The following is a 17,992-nucleotide window of genomic DNA, read 5'->3' as shown; positions in this document are numbered from 1 at the left end:
TCTCAGATATTTATCGTGTATTTATCGTCCGGGTGTTTCTCGGACAACCTTGATGCATGATCCCTCTCTGGGCTGGCCACTTTCGTTCGCTTGTAAATAAAGTCCTCCCTCTCTCGTCCAGGTGGCTTTGACATGGTGTTGCAGTCGCTGTTGCTGGCTTGTGCGATTTAAAAACTTCTTATAAGAGTATAATTTAACAGCACATAACTATAAAATAGACGACAATTTTATTTGCACGAATTATCCTATAGACATATAACAGTCCTAATGATTCCTTGAGGCCTTGCAGTGTCACAATGTTCTCCATGGTTCCACAGGCCCCACAGTGTCATGTGACTCCTCTGTTCCATGAGTCCTGCAATGTCACAATGGACCTTTGGACCAATGGACCATGGGGCTTTGCAGTGTCACAACGCTCTCCTTTGGCTCCACAGGGTCACAATGGAGCACTGATTACAGGCAGCCTCTCTGTGTTACCCTGGAGCTTTGTTTCCGTGGGGTCTCGCAGTGTCCCAATGGAGCCTTGGCTGGATGGGGCCTCACAGTGTCACAATGATGCCTACATTCCACTGAGGCACACGGCGTCACTAGGGTCCCCTTGCTTCCATGAGGCCCAGCAATGTCACAGTGGTGTCCATGAATCCATGAGGACTCACAGTATCCCAATGGTCTCTTGATCTCACATGGTCCCACAGTGTCCCAATGGTCCCTTGGTCTCACAAGGCCCCACAGTGTCCCAATGGTCACTTCTTCTCACATGGCCCCACAGTGTAACAATGGTCCCTTGGTTCCATGGTTCCTGGTCTGGTGCATTCCCCTCTCCCCTTCTCAGGCCGCCCTGCCATCTGAGAAATGCTCACTGGGCCAGGGCCTTGGCCAGCAGCCCCTGGGCTCAGCTCCTCTGGAGCTCATCACAGACACTGTCTGCTCCAGGCTCAACCCTTCATCCCCTGGGGAGATGCCAAAGCCTCCACAGGGAACATTTCCCTTTGCTCAGGGGAATTTCTCACAGGTGCCTTGTAGTGACTCTTTGTGTCTGTGTGCACACAGGAGTGCCTGTGCTCAGGGAAATGTGGCAGAAATGCTGCTCTCTGAGGGCTTTGATTGCCTTGGATAGCTGAGCCAGTCAGGCCTGCAAGTAAGGTTAAGTCATGTCACCCTGATTCTTAAGATTTTCTAAAGCCTTCTGAGTTTCCATTCTGTTGGAGAACCTTCCCACACAATTTCTGTCAACAACATATTGTTTACAATCTTTTATGGGGCTGGACAAACTTGATGTACTAGTGCTTTGTCCAATGTCTTTGGACAGGTGGTCCATTCACTCTCCAATCCAATGTCACCTTTGGGAAAGTATAAAAGTTGGAGTCAGAGAATAAACTTTTCTCTTTACCTTGAAAATAGCAGGTGGCTCGCGTCGTGCTTTCACGTGTCTTATAGCGACAAAGTCACAAGCTGTAAGCAAAGTTAAATGCTGCTAAGAGTTGTTCTTTTGCTAATTTGTGAAGCTTAATAGAAGTTATAAGCAAAGTTGAATATTGTTAAGTGTTATTCCACAGCTCTGTTTAGCTTTTAGGCTGTATTCCTTTTATCCTTGCCCTCACTGTCCTTTCGTCACACACACACACACACACACACACACACACACAGACAAACACACAGAGACACACAGACACCGGGACAGTTCTTGACTCCTTTTTGGTTTGATTGCCTGGATTTTGTTTGGTTTTGTTGTTGCTTTGTTTCCTTGGTGTGCCTGAAGTGTCCAGTCAGGAGCAGAGTGACTCTTGCCAAGGAACTCTGTGGTGCTGTCACTTAATCTTAATGCTGTTTTATGCTACTCCCCTGCTGGGGATTTTTAAAGTGCTCTCAAGCCCTCCTTCATAAGAGGGTGAAGGAGCCCTGGCCAAGCTCTGGCCCTGGGGGCACAGGGATGCTGCTAGGGGGTCCCTGTCTCCCTGTTCCAACTGTGACGGCCCTGAGCCCCTGTCCCCGTGTCAGGCTCTGGGCTTGATCTCCTCGAACATCCTCAGCGGGAGGCTGCAGCGCCAGGGGCAGGGGGACCCAGAGGGACACGGGATGCCACCGGGCACGAGCAGCTTTGGACTTCTCTGGGAGGAACTGTGAGTGGGAGCTGGCTTGAAGTGACCTCCACAGTAAGGTCACAGAGCCCCTGAGATGTCACACTGCCTCCTGGGATGTCACAGCCCACCCTGAGATCTCACAAATCCCCCTTGTGATGTCACAGAGCCAGTGCTGCTCTAGCACTCTGGGATGTCATACAGTTGCGCTGTGATGGCACAGAAGACTCTGGCATCACAAAGTCAGCCCGTGTCACAATCCTTTAGTGCAAGCGGGAATCATGACAGTTCATTTTCCCCACCTCAGAATTAGCAGAAGTAGATAGGCTTATCATGAGAAACCGAACGTGATAAACATGTTAGAAATGCAAGGCTCCAAGTTATTAATTTTTAATTTAATAAAAGTTATTAAGTGTACCAAATATAAACTTTGAGAAAAATGAAAAAAAGCCACTATAAAAAAAGGTCAATGTGGAGCCCGGGATTGCCACCGGGTGAGACACAGGTTTGACAGCTGCAGCAGAGGGTCCTCTATGCTTCACACCGACCGTCCTGTCTGACCCATTTTTATACGATTTTCCTTGCCTGAGCCAGAGTCCCCTTTCTTCCTTTTCAAAGTGCATGTATTCATGTGGAGTTCTTTTCTCTGTGGCAAGTTGAACAATACGTGTCCGGAGAGTGATGAACACCTGTGTTTGCAGTCCCGGAATTCGGATTTGAGATGTACCTCCCTGATGGCTCTGACTATCTCGGTCTCAGATATTTATCGTGTATTTATCGTCCGGGTGTTTCTCGGACAACCTTGATGCATGATCCCTCTCTGGGCTGGCCACTTTCGTTCGCTTGTAAATAAAGTCCTCCCTCTCTCGTCCAGGTGGCTTTGACATGGTGTTGCAGTCGCTGTTGCTGGCTTGTGCGATTTAAAAACTTCTTATAAGAGTATAATTTAACAGCACATAACTATAAAATAGACGACAATTTTATTTGCACGAATTATCCTATAGACATATAACAGTCCTAATGATTCCTTGAGGCCTTGCAGTGTCACAATGTTCTCCATGGTTCCACAGGCCCCACAGTGTCATGTGACTCCTCTGTTCCATGAGTCCTGCAATGTCACAATGGACCTTTGGACCAATGGACCATGGGGCTTTGCAGTGTCACAACGCTCTCCTTTGGCTCCACAGGGTCACAATGGAGCACTGATTACAGGCAGCCTCTCTGTGTTACCCTGGAGCTTTGTTTCCGTGGGGTCTCGCAGTGTCCCAATGGAGCCTTGGCTGGATGGGGCCTCACAGTGTCACAATGATGCCTACATTCCACTGAGGCACACGGCGTCACTAGGGTCCCCTTGCTTCCATGAGGCCCAGCAATGTCACAGTGGTGTCCATGAATCCATGAGGACTCACAGTATCCCAATGGTCTCTTGATCTCACATGGTCCCACAGTGTCCCAATGGTCCCTTGGTCTCACAAGGCCCCACAGTGTCCCAATGGTCACTTCTTCTCACATGGCCCCACAGTGTAACAATGGTCCCTTGGTTCCATGGTTCCTGGTCTGGTGCATTCCCCTCTCCCCTTCTCAGGCCGCCCTGCCATCTGAGAAATGCTCACTGGGCCAGGGCCTTGGCCAGCAGCCCCTGGGCTCAGCTCCTCTGGAGCTCATCACAGACACTGTCTGCTCCAGGCTCAACCCTTCATCCCCTGGGGAGATGCCAAAGCCTCCACAGGGAACATTTCCCTTTGCTCAGGGGAATTTCTCACAGGTGCCTTGTAGTGACTCTTTGTGTCTGTGTGCACACAGGAGTGCCTGTGCTCAGGGAAATGTGGCAGAAATGCTGCTCTCTGAGGGCTTTGATTGCCTTGGATAGCTGAGCCAGTCAGGCCTGCAAGTAAGGTTAAGTCATGTCACCCTGATTCTTAAGATTTTCTAAAGCCTTCTGAGTTTCCATTCTGTTGGAGAACCTTCCCACACAATTTCTGTCAACAACATATTGTTTACAATCTTTTATGGGGCTGGACAAACTTGATGTACTAGTGCTTTGTCCAATGTCTTTGGACAGGTGGTCCATTCACTCTCCAATCCAATGTCACCTTTGGGAAAGTATAAAAGTTGGAGTCAGAGAATAAACTTTTCTCTTTACCTTGAAAATAGCAGGTGGCTCGCGTCGTGCTTTCACGTGTCTTATAGCGACAAAGTCACAAGCTGTAAGCAAAGTTAAATGCTGCTAAGAGTTGTTCTTTTGCTAATTTGTGAAGCTTAATAGAAGTTATAAGCAAAGTTGAATATTGTTAAGTGTTATTCCACAGCTCTGTTTAGCTTTTAGGCTGTATTCCTTTTATCCTTGCCCTCACTGTCCTTTCGTCACACACAAACACACACACACACGCACACACACACACACACAAACACACAGAGACACACAGACACCGGGACAGTTCTTGACTCCTTTTTGGTTTGATTGCCTGGATTTTGTTTGGTTTTGTTGTTGCTTTGTTTCCTTGGTGTGCCTGAAGTGTCCAGTCAGGAGCAGAGTGACTCTTGCCAAGGAACTCTGTGGTGCTGTCACTTAATCTTAAAGCTGTTTTATGCTACTCCCCTGCTGGGGATTTTTAAAGTGCTCTCAAGCCCTCTTTCATAAGAGGGTGAAGGAGCCCTGGCCAAGCTCTGGCCCTGGGGGCACAGGGATGCTGCTAGGGGGTCCCTGTCTCCCTGTTCCAACTGTGATGGCCCTGAGCCCCTGTCCCCGTGTCAGGCTCTGGGCTTGATCTCCTCGAACATCCTCAGCGGGAGGCTGCAGCGCCAGGGGCAGGGGGACCCAGAGGGACATGGGATGCCACCGGGCACGAGCAGCTTTGGACTTCTCTGGGAGGAACTGTGAGTGGGAGCTGGCTTGAAGTGACCTCCCCAGTAAGGTCACAGAGCCCCTGAGATGTCACACTGCCTCCTGGGATGTCACAGCCCACCCTGAGATCTCACAAATCCCCCTTGTGATGTCACAGAGCCAGTGCTGCTCTAGCACTCTGGGATGTCATACAGTTGCGCTGTGATGGCACAGAAGACTCTGGCATCACAAAGTCAGCCCGTGTCACAATCCTCTAGTGCAAGCGGGAATCATGACAGTTCATTTTCCCCATCTCAGAATTAGCAGAAGTAGATAGGCTTATCATGAGAAACCGAACGTGATAAACATGTTAGAAATGCAAGGCTCCAAGTTATTAATTTTTAATTTAATAAAAGTTATTAAGTGTACCAAATATAAACTTTGAGAAAAATGAAAAAAAGCCACTATAAAAAAAGGTCAATGTGGAGCCCGGGATTGCCACCGGGTGAGACACAGGTTTGACAGCTGCAGCAGAGGGTCCTCTATGCTTCACACCGACCGTCCTGTCTGACCCATTTTTATACGATTTTCCTTGCCTGAGCCAGAGTCCCCTTTCTTCCTTTTCAAAGTGCATGTATTCATGTGGAGTTCTTTTCTCTGTGGCAAGTTGAACAATACGTGTCCGGAGAGTGATGAACACCTGTGTTTGCAGTCCCGGAATTCGGATTTGAGATGTACCTCCCTGATGGCTCTGACTATCTCGGTCTCGGATATTTATCGTGTATTTATCGTCCGGGTGTTTCTCGGACAAACTTGATGCATGATCCCTCTCTGGACTGGCCACTTTCGTTCGCTTGTAAATAAAGTCCTCCCTCTCTCGTCCAGGTGGCTTTGACATGGTGTTGCAGTCGCTGTTGCTGGCTTGTGCGATTTAAAAACTTCTTATAAGAGTATAATTTAACAGCACATAACTATAAAAGAGACGACAATTTTATTTGCACGAATTATCCTATAGACATATAACAGTCCTAATGATTCCTTGAGGCCTTGCAGTGTCACAATGTTCTCCATGGTTCCACAGGCCCCACAGTGTCATGTGACTCCTCTGTTCCATGAGTCCTGCAATGTCACAATGGACCTTTGGACCAATGGACCATGGGGCTTTGCAGTGTCACAACGCTCTCCTTTGGCTCCACAGGGTCACAATGGAGCACTGATTACAGGCAGCCTCTCTGTGTTACCCTGGAGCTTTGTTTCCGTGGGGTCTCGCAGTGTCCCAATGGAGCCTTGGCTGGATGGGGCCTCACAGTGTCACAATGATGCCTACATTCCACTGAGGCACACGGCGTCACTAGGGTCCCCTTGCTTCCATGAGGCCCAGCAATGTCACAGTGGTGTCCATGAATCCATGAGGACTCACAGTATCCCAATGGTCCCTTGATCTCACATGGTCCCACAGTGTCCCAATGGTCCCTTGGTCTCACAAGGCCCCACAGTGTCCCAATGGTCACTTCTTCTCACATGGCCCCACAGTGTAACAATGGTCCCTTGGTTCCATGGTTCCTGGTCTGGTGCATTCCCCTCTCCCCTTCTCAGGCCGCCCTGCCAGCTGAGAAATGCTCACTGGGCCAGGGCCTTGGCCAGCAGCCCCTGGGCTCAGCTCCTCTGGAGCTCATCACAGACACTGTCTGCTCCAGGCTCAACCCTTCATCCCCTGGGGAGATGCCAAAGCCTCCACAGGGAACATTTCCCTTTGCTCAGGGGAATTTCTCACAGGTGCCTTGTAGTGACTCTTTGTGTCTGTGTGCACACAGGAGTGCCTGTGCTCAGGGAAATGTGGCAGAAATGCTGCTCTCTGAGGGCTTTGATTGCCTTGGATAGCTGAGCCAGTCAGGCCTGCAAGTAAGGTTAAGTCATGTCACCCTGATTCTTAAGATTTTCTAAAGCCTTCTGAGTTTCCATTCTGTTGGAGAACCTTCCCACACAATTTCTGTCAACAACATATTGTTTACAATCTTTTATGGGGCTGGACAAACTTGATGTACTAGTGCTTTGTCCAATGTCTTTGGACAGGTGGTCCATTCACTCTCCAATCCAATGTCACCTTTGGGAAAGTATAAAAGTTGGAGTCAGAGAATAAACTTTTCTCTTTACCTTGAAAATAGCAGGTGGCTCGCGTCGTGCTTTCACGTGTCTTATAGCGACAAAGTCACAAGCTGTAAGCAAAGTTAAATGCTGCTAAGAGTTGTTCTTTTGCTAATTTGTGAAGCTTAATAGAAGTTATAAGCAAAGTTGAATATTGTTAAGTGTTATTCCACAGCTCTGTTTAGCTTTTAGGCTGTATTCCTTTTATCCTTGCCCTCACTGTCCTTTCGTCACACACACACACACACACACACACACACACACAGACAAACACACAGAGACACACAGACACCGGGACAGTTCTTGACTCCTTTTTGGTTTGATTGCCTGGATTTTGTTTGGTTTTGTTGTTGCTTTGTTTCCTTGGTGTGCCTGAAGTGTCCAGTCAGGAGCAGAGTGACTCTTGCCAAGGAACTCTGTGGTGCTGTCACTTAATCTTAATGCTGTTTTATGCTACTCCCCTGCTGGGGATTTTTAAAGTGCTCTCAAGCCCTCCTTCATAAGAGGGTGAAGGAGCCCTGGCCAAGCTCTGGCCCTGGGGGCACAGGGATGCTGCTAGGGGGTCCCTGTCTCCCTGTTCCAACTGTGACGGCCCTGAGCCCCTGTCCCCGTGTCAGGCTCTGGGCTTGATCTCCTCGAACATCCTCAGCGGGAGGCTGCAGCGCCAGGGGCAGGGGGACCCAGAGGGACACGGGATGCCACCGGGCACGAGCAGCTTTGGACTTCTCTGGGAGGAACTGTGAGTGGGAGCTGGCTTGAAGTGACCTCCCCAGTAAGGTCACAGAGCCCCTGAGATGTCACACTGCCTCCTGGGATGTCACAGCCCACCCTGAGATCTCACAAATCCCCCTTGTGATGTCACAGAGCCAGTGCTGCTCTAGCACTCTGGGATGTCATACAGTTGCGCTGTGATGGCACAGAAGACTCTGGCATCACAAAGTCAGCCCGTGTCACAATCCTTTAGTGCAAGCGGGAATCATGACAGTTCATTTTCCCCACCTCAGAATTAGCAGAAGTAGATAGGCTTATCATGAGAAACCGAACGTGATAAACATGTTAGAAATGCAAGGCTCCAAGTTATTAATTTTTAATTTAATAAAAGTTATTAAGTGTACCAAATATAAACTTTGAGAAAAATGAAAAAAAGCCACTATAAAAAAAGGTCAATGTGGAGCCCGGGATTGCCACCGGGTGAGACACAGGTTTGACAGCTGCAGCAGAGGGTCCTCTATGCTTCACACCGACCGTCCTGTCTGACCCATTTTTATACGATTTTCCTTGCCTGAGCCAGAGTCCCCTTTCTTCCTTTTCAAAGTGCATGTATTCATGTGGAGTTCTTTTCTCTGTGGCAAGTTGAACAATACGTGTCCGGAGAGTGATGAACACCTGTGTTTGCAGTCCCGGAATTCGGATTTGAGATGTACCTCCCTGATGGCTCTGACTATCTCGGTCTCAGATATTTATCGTGTATTTATCGTCCGGGTGTTTCTCGGACAACCTTGATGCATGATCCCTCTCTGGGCTGGCCACTTTCGTTCGCTTGTAAATAAAGTCCTCCCTCTCTCGTCCAGGTGGCTTTGACATGGTGTTGCAGTCGCTGTTGCTGGATTGTGCGATTTAAAAACTTCTTATAAGAGTATAATTTAACAGCACATAACTATAAAATAGACGACAATTTTATTTGCACGAATTATCCTATAGACATATAACAGTCCTAATGATTCCTTGAGGCCTTGCAGTGTCACAATGTTCTCCATGGTTCCACAGGCCCCACAGTGTCATGTGACTCCTCTGTTCCATGAGTCCTGCAATGTCACAATGGACCTTTGGACCAATGGACCATGGGGCTTTGCAGTGTCACAACGCTCTCCTTTGGCTCCACAGGGTCACAATGGAGCACTGATTACAGGCAGCCTCTCTGTGTTACCCTGGAGCTTTGTTTCCGTGGGGTCTCGCAGTGTCCCAATGGAGCCTTGGCTGGATGGGGCCTCACAGTGTCACAATGATGCCTACATTCCACTGAGGCACACGGCGTCACTAGGGTCCCCTTGCTTCCATGAGGCCCAGCAATGTCACAGTGGTGTCCATGAATCCATGAGGACTCACAGTATCCCAATGGTCTCTTGATCTCACATGGTCCCACAGTGTCCCAATGGTCCCTTGGTCTCACAAGGCCCCACAGTGTCCCAATGGTCACTTCTTCTCACATGGCCCCACAGTGTAACAATGGTCCCTTGGTTCCATGGTTCCTGGTCTGGTGCATTCCCCTCTCCCCTTCTCAGGCCGCCCTGCCATCTGAGAAATGCTCACTGGGCCAGGGCCTTGGCCAGCAGCCCCTGGGCTCAGCTCCTCTGGAGCTCATCACAGACACTGTCTGCTCCAGGCTCAACCCTTCATCCCCTGGGGAGATGCCAAAGCCTCCACAGGGAACATTTCCCTTTGCTCAGGGGAATTTCTCACAGGTGCCTTGTAGTGACTCTTTGTGTCTGTGTGCACACAGGAGTGCCTGTGCTCAGGGAAATGTGGCAGAAATGCTGCTCTCTGAGGGCTTTGATTGCCTTGGATAGCTGAGCCAGTCAGGCCTGCAAGTAAGGTTAAGTCATGTCACCCTGATTCTTAAGATTTTCTAAAGCCTTCTGAGTTTCCATTCTGTTGGAGAACCTTCCCACACAATTTCTGTCAACAACATATTGTTTACAATCTTTTATGGGGCTGGACAAACTTGATGTACTAGTGCTTTGTCCAATGTCTTTGGACAGGTGGTCCATTCACTCTCCAATCCAATGTCACCTTTGGGAAAGTATAAAAGTTGGAGTCAGAGAATAAACTTTTCTCTTTACCTTGAAAATAGCAGGTGGCTCGCGTCGTGCTTTCACGTGTCTTATAGCGACAAAGTCACAAGCTGTAAGCAAAGTTAAATGCTGCTAAGAGTTGTTCTTTTGCTAATTTGTGAAGCTTAATAGAAGTTATAAGCAAAGTTGAATATTGTTAAGTGTTATTCCACAGCTCTGTTTAGCTTTTAGGCTGTATTCCTTTTATCCTTGCCCTCACTGTCCTTTCGTCACACACACACACACACACACACACACACACACAGACAAACACACAGAGACACACAGACACCGGGACAGTTCTTGACTCCTTTTTGGTTTGATTGCCTGGATTTTGTTTGGTTTTGTTGTTGCTTTGTTTCCTTGGTGTGCCTGAAGTGTCCAGTCAGGAGCAGAGTGACTCTTGCCAAGGAACTCTGTGGTGCTGTCACTTAATCTTAATGCTGTTTTATGCTACTCCCCTGCTGGGGATTTTTAAAGTGCTCTCAAGCCCTCCTTCATAAGAGGGTGAAGGAGCCCTGGCCAAGCTCTGGCCCTGGGGGCACAGGGATGCTGCTAGGGGGTCCCTGTCTCCCTGTTCCAACTGTGACGGCCCTGAGCCCCTGTCCCCGTGTCAGGCTCTGGGCTTGATCTCCTCGAACATCCTCAGCGGGAGGCTGCAGCGCCAGGGGCAGGGGGACCCAGAGGGACACGGGATGCCACCGGGCACGAGCAGCTTTGGACTTCTCTGGGAGGAACTGTGAGTGGGAGCTGGCTTGAAGTGACCTCCACAGTAAGGTCACAGAGCCCCTGAGATGTCACACTGCCTCCTGGGATGTCACAGCCCACCCTGAGATCTCACAAATCCCCCTTGTGATGTCACAGAGCCAGTGCTGCTCTAGCACTCTGGGATGTCATACAGTTGCGCTGTGATGGCACAGAAGACTCTGGCATCACAAAGTCAGCCCGTGTCACAATCCTTTAGTGCAAGCGGGAATCATGACAGTTCATTTTCCCCACCTCAGAATTAGCAGAAGTAGATAGGCTTATCATGAGAAACCGAACGTGATAAACATGTTAGAAATGCAAGGCTCCAAGTTATTAATTTTTAATTTAATAAAAGTTATTAAGTGTACCAAATATAAACTTTGAGAAAAATGAAAAAAAGCCACTATAAAAAAAGGTCAATGTGGAGCCCGGGATTGCCACCGGGTGAGACACAGGTTTGACAGCTGCAGCAGAGGGTCCTCTATGCTTCACACCGACCGTCCTGTCTGACCCATTTTTATACGATTTTCCTTGCCTGAGCCAGAGTCCCCTTTCTTCCTTTTCAAAGTGCATGTATTCATGTGGAGTTCTTTTCTCTGTGGCAAGTTGAACAATACGTGTCCGGAGAGTGATGAACACCTGTGTTTGCAGTCCCGGAATTCGGATTTGAGATGTACCTCCCTGATGGCTCTGACTATCTCGGTCTCAGATATTTATCGTGTATTTATCGTCCGGGTGTTTCTCGGACAACCTTGATGCATGATCCCTCTCTGGGCTGGCCACTTTCGTTCGCTTGTAAATAAAGTCCTCCCTCTCTCGTCCAGGTGGCTTTGACATGGTGTTGCAGTCGCTGTTGCTGGCTTGTGCGATTTAAAAACTTCTTATAAGAGTATAATTTAACAGCACATAACTATAAAATAGACGACAATTTTATTTGCACGAATTATCCTATAGACATATAACAGTCCTAATGATTCCTTGAGGCCTTGCAGTGTCACAATGTTCTCCATGGTTCCACAGGCCCCACAGTGTCATGTGACTCCTCTGTTCCATGAGTCCTGCAATGTCACAATGGACCTTTGGACCAATGGACCATGGGGCTTTGCAGTGTCACAACGCTCTCCTTTGGCTCCACAGGGTCACAATGGAGCACTGATTACAGGCAGCCTCTCTGTGTTACCCTGGAGCTTTGTTTCCGTGGGGTCTCGCAGTGTCCCAATGGAGCCTTGGCTGGATGGGGCCTCACAGTGTCACAATGATGCCTACATTCCACTGAGGCACACGGCGTCACTAGGGTCCCCTTGCTTCCATGAGGCCCAGCAATGTCACAGTGGTGTCCATGAATCCATGAGGACTCACAGTATCCCAATGGTCTCTTGATCTCACATGGTCCCACAGTGTCCCAATGGTCCCTTGGTCTCACAAGGCCCCACAGTGTCCCAATGGTCACTTCTTCTCACATGGCCCCACAGTGTAACAATGGTCCCTTGGTTCCATGGTTCCTGGTCTGGTGCATTCCCCTCTCCCCTTCTCAGGCCGCCCTGCCATCTGAGAAATGCTCACTGGGCCAGGGCCTTGGCCAGCAGCCCCTGGGCTCAGCTCCTCTGGAGCTCATCACAGACACTGTCTGCTCCAGGCTCAACCCTTCATCCCCTGGGGAGATGCCAAAGCCTCCACAGGGAACATTTCCCTTTGCTCAGGGGAATTTCTCACAGGTGCCTTGTAGTGACTCTTTGTGTCTGTGTGCACACAGGAGTGCCTGTGCTCAGGGAAATGTGGCAGAAATGCTGCTCTCTGAGGGCTTTGATTGCCTTGGATAGCTGAGCCAGTCAGGCCTGCAAGTAAGGTTAAGTCATGTCACCCTGATTCTTAAGATTTTCTAAAGCCTTCTGAGTTTCCATTCTGTTGGAGAACCTTCCCACACAATTTCTGTCAACAACATATTGTTTACAATCTTTTATGGGGCTGGACAAACTTGATGTACTAGTGCTTTGTCCAATGTCTTTGGACAGGTGGTCCATTCACTCTCCAATCCAATGTCACCTTTGGGAAAGTATAAAAGTTGGAGTCAGAGAATAAACTTTTCTCTTTACCTTGAAAATAGCAGGTGGCTCGCGTCGTGCTTTCACGTGTCTTATAGCGACAAAGTCACAAGCTGTAAGCAAAGTTAAATGCTGCTAAGAGTTGTTCTTTTGCTAATTTGTGAAGCTTAATAGAAGTTATAAGCAAAGTTGAATATTGTTAAGTGTTATTCCACAGCTCTGTTTAGCTTTTAGGCTGTATTCCTTTTATCCTTGCCCTCACTGTCCTTTCGTCACACACAAACACACACACACACGCACACACACACACACACAAACACACAGAGACACACAGACACCGGGACAGTTCTTGACTCCTTTTTGGTTTGATTGCCTGGATTTTGTTTGGTTTTGTTGTTGCTTTGTTTCCTTGGTGTGCCTGAAGTGTCCAGTCAGGAGCAGAGTGACTCTTGCCAAGGAACTCTGTGGTGCTGTCACTTAATCTTAAAGCTGTTTTATGCTACTCCCCTGCTGGGGATTTTTAAAGTGCTCTCAAGCCCTCTTTCATAAGAGGGTGAAGGAGCCCTGGCCAAGCTCTGGCCCTGGGGGCACAGGGATGCTGCTAGGGGGTCCCTGTCTCCCTGTTCCAACTGTGATGGCCCTGAGCCCCTGTCCCCGTGTCAGGCTCTGGGCTTGATCTCCTCGAACATCCTCAGCGGGAGGCTGCAGCGCCAGGGGCAGGGGGACCCAGAGGGACATGGGATGCCACCGGGCACGAGCAGCTTTGGACTTCTCTGGGAGGAACTGTGAGTGGGAGCTGGCTTGAAGTGACCTCCCCAGTAAGGTCACAGAGCCCCTGAGATGTCACACTGCCTCCTGGGATGTCACAGCCCACCCTGAGATCTCACAAATCCCCCTTGTGATGTCACAGAGCCAGTGCTGCTCTAGCACTCTGGGATGTCATACAGTTGCGCTGTGATGGCACAGAAGACTCTGGCATCACAAAGTCAGCCCGTGTCACAATCCTCTAGTGCAAGCGGGAATCATGACAGTTCATTTTCCCCATCTCAGAATTAGCAGAAGTAGATAGGCTTATCATGAGAAACCGAACGTGATAAACATGTTAGAAATGCAAGGCTCCAAGTTATTAATTTTTAATTTAATAAAAGTTATTAAGTGTACCAAATATAAACTTTGAGAAAAATGAAAAAAAGCCACTATAAAAAAAGGTCAATGTGGAGCCCGGGATTGCCACCGGGTGAGACACAGGTTTGACAGCTGCAGCAGAGGGTCCTCTATGCTTCACACCGACCGTCCTGTCTGACCCATTTTTATACGATTTTCCTTGCCTGAGCCAGAGTCCCCTTTCTTCCTTTTCAAAGTGCATGTATTCATGTGGAGTTCTTTTCTCTGTGGCAAGTTGAACAATACGTGTCCGGAGAGTGATGAACACCTGTGTTTGCAGTCCCGGAATTCGGATTTGAGATGTACCTCCCTGATGGCTCTGACTATCTCGGTCTCGGATATTTATCGTGTATTTATCGTCCGGGTGTTTCTCGGACAAACTTGATGCATGATCCCTCTCTGGACTGGCCACTTTCGTTCGCTTGTAAATAAAGTCCTCCCTCTCTCGTCCAGGTGGCTTTGACATGGTGTTGCAGTCGCTGTTGCTGGCTTGTGCGATTTAAAAACTTCTTATAAGAGTATAATTTAACAGCACATAACTATAAAATAGACGACAATTTTATTTGCACGAATTATCCTATAGACATATAACAGTCCTAATGATTCCTTGAGGCCTTGCAGTGTCACAATGTTCTCCATGGTTCCACAGGCCCCACAGTGTCATGTGACTCCTCTGTTCCATGAGTCCTGCAATGTCACAATGGACCTTTGGACCAATGGAGCATGGGGCTTTGCAGTGTCACAACGCTCTCCTTTGGCTCCACAGGGTCACAATGGAGCACTGATTACAGGCAGCCTCTCTGTGTTACCCTGGAGCTTTGTTTCCGTGGGGTCTCGCAGTGTCCCAATGGAGCCTTGGCTGGATGGGGCCTCACAGTGTCACAATGATGCCTACATTCCACTGAGGCACACGGCGTCACTAGGGTCCCCTTGCTTCCATGAGGCCCAGCAATGTCACAGTGGTGTCCATGAATCCATGAGGACTCACAGTATCCCAATGGTCCCTTGATCTCACATGGTCCCACAGTGTCCCAATGGTCCCTTGGTCTCACAAGGCCCCACAGTGTCCCAATGGTCACTTCTTCTCACATGGCCCCACAGTGTAACAATGGTCCCTTGGTTCCATGGTTCCTGGTCTGGTGCATTCCCCTCTCCCCTTCTCAGGCCGCCCTGCCAGCTGAGAAATGCTCACTGGGCCAGGGCCTTGGCCAGCAGCCCCTGGGCTCAGCTCCTCTGGAGCTCATCACAGACACTGTCTGCTCCAGGCTCAACCCTTCATCCCCTGGGGAGATGCCAAAGCCTCCACAGGGAACATTTCCCTTTGCTCAGGGGAATTTCTCACAGGTGCCTTGTAGTGACTCTTTGTGTCTGTGTGCACACAGGAGTGCCTGTGCTCAGGGAAATGTGGCAGAAATGCTGCTCTCTGAGGGCTTTGATTGCCTTGGATAGCTGAGCCAGTCAGGCCTGGAAGTAAGGTTAAGTCATGTCACCCTGATTCTTAAGATTTTCTAAAGCCTTCTGAGTTTCCATTCTGTTGGAGAACCTTCCCACACAATTTCTGTCAACAACATATTGTTTACAATCTTTTATGGGGCTGGACAAACTTGATGTACTAGTGCTTTGTCCAATGTCTTTGGACAGGTGGTCCATTCACTCTCCAATCCAATGTCACCTTTGGGAAAGTATAAAAGTTGGAGTCAGAGAATAAACTTTTCTCTTTACCTTGAAAATAGCAGGTGGCTCGCGTCGTGCTTTCACGTGTCTTATAGCGACAAAGTCACAAGCTGTAAGCAAAGTTAAATGCTGCTAAGAGTTGTTCTTTTGCTAATTTGTGAAGCTTAATAGAAGTTATAAGCAAAGTTGAATATTGTTAAGTGTTATTCCACAGCTCTGTTTAGCTTTTAGGCTGTATTCCTTTTATCCTTGCCCTCACTGTCCTTTCGTCACACACACACACACACACACACACACACACACAGACAAACACACAGAGACACACAGACACCGGGACAGTTCTTGACTCCTTTTTGGTTTGATTGCCTGGATTTTGTTTGGTTTTGTTGTTGCTTTGTTTCCTTGGTGTGCCTGAAGTGTCCAGTCAGGAGCAGAGTGACTCTTGCCAAGGAACTCTGTGGTGCTGTCACTTAATCTTAATGCTGTTTTATGCTACTCCCCTGCTGGGGATTTTTAAAGTGCTCTCAAGCCCTCCTTCATAAGAGGGTGAAGGAGCCCTGGCCAAGCTCTGGCCCTGGGGGCACAGGGATGCTGCTAGGGGGTCCCTGTCTCCCTGTTCCAACTGTGACGGCCCTGAGCCCCTGTCCCCGTGTCAGGCTCTGGGCTTGATCTCCTCGAACATCCTCAGCGGGAGGCTGCAGCGCCAGGGGCAGGGGGACCCAGAGGGACACGGGATGCCACCGGGCACGAGCAGCTTTGGACTTCTCTGGGAGGAACTGTGAGTGGGAGCTGGCTTGAAGTGACCTCCCCAGTAAGGTCACAGAGCCCCTGAGATGTCACACTGCCTCCTGGGATGTCACAGCCCACCCTGAGATCTCACAAATCCCCCTTGTGATGTCACAGAGCCAGTGCTGCTCTAGCACTCTGGGATGTCATACAGTTGCGCTGTGATGGCACAGAAGACTCTGGCATCACAAAGTCAGCCCGTGTCACAATCCTTTAGTGCAAGCGGGAATCATGACAGTTCATTTTCCCCATCTCAGAATTAGCAGAAGTAGATAGGCTTATCATGAGAAACCGAACATGATAAACATGTTAGAAATGCAAGGCTCCAAGTTATTAATTTTTAATTTAATAAAAGTTATTAAGTGTACCAAATATAAACTTTGAGAAAAATGAAAAAAAGCCACTATAAAAAAAGGTCAATGTGGAGCCCGGGATTGCCACCGGGTGAGACACAGGTTTGACAGCTGCAGCAGAGGGTCCTCTATGCTTCACACCGACCGTCCTGTCTGACCCATTTTTATACGATTTTCCTTGCCTGAGCCAGAGTCCCCTTTCTTCCTTTTCAAAGTGCATGTATTCATGTGGAGTTCTTTTCTCTGTGGCAAGTTGAACAATACGTGTCCGGAGAGTGATGAACACCTGTGTTTGCAGTCCCGGAATTCGGATTTGAGATGTACCTCCCTGATGGCTCTGACTATCTCGGTCTCAGATATTTATCGTGTATTTATCGTCCGGGTGTTTCTCGGACAACCTTGATGCATGATCCCTCTCTGGGCTGGCCACTTTCGTTCGCTTGTAAATAAAGTCCTCCCTCTCTCGTCCAGGTGGCTTTGACATGGTGTTGCAGTCGCTGTTGCTGGCTTGTGCGATTTAAAAACTTCTTATAAGAGTATAATTTAACAGCACATAACTATAAAATAGACGACAATTTTATTTGCACGAATTATCCTATAGACATATAACAGTCCTAATGATTCCTTGAGGCCTTGCAGTGTCACAATGTTCTCCATGGTTCCACAGGCCCCACAGTGTCATGTGACTCCTCTGTTCCATGAGTCCTGCAATGTCACAATGGACCTTTGGACCAATGGAGCATGGGGCTTTGCAGTGTCACAACGCTCTCCTTTGGCTCCACAGGGTCACAATGGAGCACTGATTACAGGCAGCCTCTCTGTGTTACCCTGGAGCTTTGTTTCCGTGGGGTCTCGCAGTGTCCCAATGGAGCCTTGGCTGGATGGGGCCTCACAGTGTCACAATGATGCCTACATTCCACTGAGGCACACGGCGTCACTAGGGTCCCCTTGCTTCCATGAGGCCCAGCAATGTCACAGTGGTGTCCATGAATCCATGAGGACTCACAGTATCCCAATGGTCCCTTGATCTCACATGGTCCCACAGTGTCCCAATGGTCCCTTGGTCTCACAAGGCCCCACAGTGTCCCAATGGTCACTTCTTCTCACATGGCCCCACAGTGTAACAATGGTCCCTTGGTTCCATGGTTCCTGGTCTGGTGCATTCCCCTCTCCCCTTCTCAGGCCGCCCTGCCAGCTGAGAAATGCTCACTGGGCCAGGGCCTTGGCCAGCAGCCCCTGGGCTCAGCTCCTCTGGAGCTCATCACAGACACTGTCTGCTCCAGGCTCAACCCTTCATCCCCTGGGGAGATGCCAAAGCCTCCACAGGGAACATTTCCCTTTGCTCAGG

This window comes from Lonchura striata, chromosome 37, assembly GCF_050655825.1.
Source record: "Lonchura striata isolate lonStrDom1 chromosome 37, ASM5065582v1, whole genome shotgun sequence".
Lineage (NCBI taxonomy): Eukaryota > Metazoa > Chordata > Aves > Passeriformes > Estrildidae > Lonchura > Lonchura striata.
This window is presented reverse-complemented; position numbering follows the sequence as displayed.